This window comes from Nicotiana tabacum, chromosome 7 (genome assembly GCF_000715075.1).
Source record: "Nicotiana tabacum cultivar K326 chromosome 7, ASM71507v2, whole genome shotgun sequence".
Taxonomy (NCBI): Eukaryota; Viridiplantae; Streptophyta; class Magnoliopsida; order Solanales; family Solanaceae; genus Nicotiana; species Nicotiana tabacum.
Genome location: NC_134086.1, coordinates 78,502,878 through 78,508,152, shown reverse-complemented (window position 1 = coordinate 78,508,152; position 5,275 = coordinate 78,502,878).

The window sequence follows — 5,275 nt, the reverse complement described above, 5'->3', positions numbered from 1 at the left end:
TATAGTCTAATTGGGCATTTCTAACGGGATGGGGTCGGGTTTTAAAAGTTAAAAAATAGGAGCTCTGACTCAATCCGTGGTCGCATATGCGCCGCATAACTGATATGCAGCCCGCAAAGGGACCACAAAAGTATCCCTCAAGGGCTTGAATCTTCTGACTTGGTATGCGGCCAATATGAGGTCCACATTCTTGTTCTGTAGTCGCATAATGCACCGCAAAACTACCCTTCACAAAAAAGGCCAAGGAGGTTATGCAACGACTATGCGGCCCGCAATTCGATTATGCGATCGCATAATTGGCCGCATAGTTGTCCTCGAAACTAGCCAACCTTCTGCCTCACTTTGCGGCAACTATGCGGTCTGCATAGTTATTATGCGGCCACATAATGGGCCGCAGAAACGCGCTCTTCTGAAGAATTTTATAAATTTCTAAAACACATTCCTAGCTTGGCACTACGAGATTTCAGGTTTTTGAGTAAAAATTTCATGGGGCCTTACAGAATGCAGTGCTGTAGGCCCATAGTGCATCATCCAATTTTTTCGCGCAATCAGTCCGAGTAGCATTTGCAGTTTTGGTCAAAACACTCTTGATTTCTCTGTTTGACACCTCCACTTACCCACTTGTTTGGGGGTGATACAGAGTGCCAACCTTATGGCGAACACCATATTTCTTCAACAACTTTGCAATGGCTCGATTGCTGAAATGGATGCCTCTATCACTGATGATCGCTCTTGGAGTGCCAAGTCAGGTGAAGATATTTTTTCTTAGAAAACCAATATCTCTATTTGCATCATTTGTTGGGAGTGCCACGACTTCTACCCATATCGAGACATAGTCCACACCTACCAGTATGTACTTATTGCCATATAAGCTGACAAATGGTCTCATAAAATCGATTCCCCATACATCAAATACTTCTACCTCTTGAATTGGGTTCATGGGCATCTCATGTCCACGGGAAATATTTCCCGTCTTTTGGCACTCAGCACAGCTCTTTACCCAAAAGTGTGCATCTTTAAACAACGTCGGCCAATAAAAGCCCGACTCCAACACTTTAGTATCTATCCTGACTCCACCAAAATGGCCTTCATAAGGTAAAACATGACATGCCTGCAAATAGAAGCTTGGTCTGTCTCGGTAATACATCTCCAAATCATGTTATTAATACAAATCCAAAACAAATATGGTTCATCCCAGAAATACATGCGACAATCACAAAAGAACTTTTTCTTCTACATAGAGGAAAAGTCATAGGGAACGATACTGCTCGCCAGGTAGTTTGCAATATCTACATACCATGGCGCTACCACAAGGCTCGTGGCTAAAATTTGTTCATATGGGAAAGTCTCCACTATCTCTTCCACCTCAACCTTCTTTTTAGCTTATTCAAGCCTGGACAAATGATCAACAACTTGGTTTTCCGTTCCCTTTTGGTCACGGATTTCCAAGTCAAACTCTTGAAACAGTATCACCCATCGAATCAAGCGTGGATTTGACTCCTTCTTCTCAATTAGGTACCTAAGAGAAGCATGGTCAGTATAAACAATTACCTTCAAGCCTTTCAGATATGACCTGAATTTATCAAATGCGAACACCGTTGCTAGCATCTCTTTCTCTAACACTATGTAATTCAGTTGGGCACCACTCAAGGTTCTACTTGCATAGTAGATTGGATGCATGACTTTATCTTTTCTCTACCCAAGAACTGCTCCCATAGCATAGTCGCTTGCATCACACATCAGCTCAAAAGGTTGTCCCCAATCAGGTGCCACTATGATTGTTGCAGTCACTAGTCTATTCTTCAACTCCGCAAACGCTACCCTGCAGTCATTAGAAAACACAAAGAGGTGATCTTTTTCAAGCAATTTACACAAAGAGTTAGCAATTTTGGAAAAGTCTTTTATAAATCGCTTGTAGAAACCAACGTGACCAAGGGAACTTCTTATGTCCTTGACGAGCGTGGGTGGAGGTAACTTCTTAGTTATATCAACTTTGCACGGTCCACTTCAACGCCCTTACTTGACACTAGGTGTCCCAAGACTATACCTTCCTGTACCATGAAGTGGCACTTTTACTAGTTCAATACCAGATTAGTCTCCATACACCTCTTCAATACTCTTTTCAAGTTCATAAGGAAATCATCGAATTATTTCCCCACCACTGAAAAATCATCCATGAAAACCTCTATTATGTCCTCTACCATATATTTGAAGATGGCCATCTTGCACCTTTGGAATGTGGCAGGTGCATTGCATAGCCCGAATGGCATTCTCCGAAAGGCATAGATGTCATACAAACATGTGAATGATATTTTATCTCTATCCTCTTGGGCAATAGAGATCTGGTTATACCGCGTATGTCCATCTAGGAAGCAAAAAGTGGGACCTCCCCGCCAATCTATCAAGCATTTGATCAATGAATGGCAGTGGAAAATGATATTTTTGGGTGGCCTTGTTCAATCTTCTGTAATCCATACAGATTTGGAATCTCGTGACTATTCTTGTTGAGATCAACTCATTGTTCTCATTTTGCACTACAGTCATTCCATCCTTTTTTGACACATACTGAACTGGGCTGACCCAATTGCTGTAGGAGATAGGGAAGATGATTCCTGTATCTAACCACTTGATCACTTCCTTCTTCACCACTTCTTTCATGTTGGGGTTCAAACATCTTTGATGTTCTCTAGAAGGTTTATGCCCATCTTCCAGTAGAATTTTATGCATGCAAAACGTTGAGCTGATACCGTTTATGTCTGCAATGGTCCACCCAATTGTAGTCTTGCACTCCTTCAGAACCTGTAAAAGTTGTTCTACCTGTACATCTAACAAACCAGATGAGATAATAACAGGTAATGTCGAGCTAGGTCCCAAGAAAGCATACCAAAGGTGAGACGGTAACGACTTTAGTTTTAACTGTGGTGGCTCTTTAATTGATGGCTTAGCTGGAGGGGTCTTTCTTTCTTCTAAGTGTAAAGGCTTGAATTGAAGATCTTTTTTCCAGTACCCCTGGTCTTCAAGGGATAAAACCCACTCCACTAAGTCCTCATCATCTACCTCTTCTAGGTTCATCCGGCAGGCTACTAGGGAGTCTTTTGCATTTAGTGCCTCATCTTCTTCCTCCAAAATCACTTCCACAACTTCTACTAGAAAGTAGTTAGCAAACTCACTAGGTCACCGCATAGACATCTGCACATTGAACGTTATCTCTTCATCGTTCAGTATCATTTTTAGCTCCTAGTTTCACAATTAATCAGAGCTCTCCCAGTGGCCAAGAATTTCCTTCCTAAAATTATGGGAATCTCCTCGTCAACCTTGCTGTTCAAAATGACAAAATTTGCCAGAAACACAAACTTTCCAACCTGCACAAGTACATCATCAATTATACTTGATGGCCTCTTCACCGTTCGGTTAGCTAGATGTAGTAACATGGATGTGGGTCTTGCTCTTACAATACCTAACCTTTTATAGATATACAAGGGCTTCAAGTTTATGCTTGCCCTCAAATTACACAATGTTTTAGCAAAAGCATAATTGCCTATTGTGCATGGAATTGTGAACTCCCTGGGTCGGATAGCTTTTCAGCTATGGGTCTCATCATGACAACACTACATGTCTGAGTTAGTGTAACAATTCCCAAGTCTTGAAAGTCGAACTTGTGAGACATCAAGTCCTTCATCATTTTTGCATAACCAGGCATCTCCCTCAAGGCATCAATTAGTGGGATGTTTACCTGAATCTACTTCAACATCTCCCTGAATTTCGTATACTGCTCATCCTTCTAAGATTTGGATAACCTCTATGGGAAAGGTGCTGGCAGTCGCTTCTTTCCTATGAATTGAGTTCGATCATGCTCAGGCACTTTATCTAATGCCTTCTCTTGCACTTTCTCAGCCTCCTCTACAACCTCTTTTTCCTTTTTTATTTCCTGCTGAGCTAGCTGGATTCTTACTTCTTTTAGATCAGTTGACTCATCTACCTCAATCAATACTGGCACGAGTATCTCAGTTGGTCGAATTTCGCGAGCAATTTCTTGCTCTGGATCAAGATCTCTACCATTTCTCAGACTCACAACTGTCAGCTGCTTCGGGCTCTATTCTTTTGTGTTAACATGTGTGTCCGTATGTAATGTCCCTTAAGAATGATTGTTAAGGGCCATAGATATTTGTCGTAGTTGAATCTTAATGCCCTTGATAACTGAGTCGTGTGATACTACCTTTTCTTGCATCTGGTGGACCTTTTCACCATTTTCCCGCTAGACCCAATGAGTTGTTACAGCATTCCTTTAATTTCAAACGACCCATCATTTTGTCGCACTATATATTACTGTTGAGGTTATTGATAAGCTAGTTGCTGATTCTGCTAATTATACCCGTATTGCCTTTGATAAGGCACAACCTGACCTTGTGGTCGTGCAGCTCCAGGATTTGGTAAGGCACGACTTGACTCTGTGGTCGCATAGCTCTGGGATTGTTGTTGTTATTGTACTGCTGCTTGCTGGTCTGTACTGTTGATTCTACTGTCCCCAATTCTGACCACCTTGCCTTTGGCCTCCATAATTTCCCACATAGTTCATATTCTCTTGATAGTTCTGATTGTCACTCTTACCACTCCATGAGCATACATATGGTTGGTTAATGCATGGTGTGCATACTCCTCCATTTGTCGTGTCAACTATGTGTACCTGCTTCTGGCCTGATTCATCAATCTTTTTGGTTCAGATACTCAATTGCATCATCATCGTAGCCATATTCTTAGCGTGAAGTTGTTTAGGTATAAAGCTACTGAGTGAACTGCCTGAGTGATTGTAGAGTCTCTTGTCATCCATCCTGAGTTTTGAGTCATTTTATCAAGTGAGACCTTATATTCCCTGAATGATTTGCTCAAAAATGCTCCTCCTGCTGAAGCATCAACATTAGCCTTCAAGATGTCTGTCAATCCCATGTAGAACCTTTGACCCAACATTTGACCTGGAATTCCATGACGTGGACACTTAATCAGCATCCCTTGGAAGCTCTCCCATGTTCCTTGCAATGTTTTAGTTGGTTTCTGCCTGAAGCTCAATATCTCATCAACTCGCATGGCAATCTTATTGGTTTGGTAGAACTTGTTCAAAAACTGCTTGACTAATTCCTCCCAAGTGCTGATAGAGTTTACAAGGAGCGAATTGAGCCAAGTCTTAGCCTCTCATGTCACTGAGAATGAAAATAAAAATAGTCTTATGGCTTCTGGTGTCAAATTTGATTGCCTTTGTGTGACACAAATCGATAGGAAA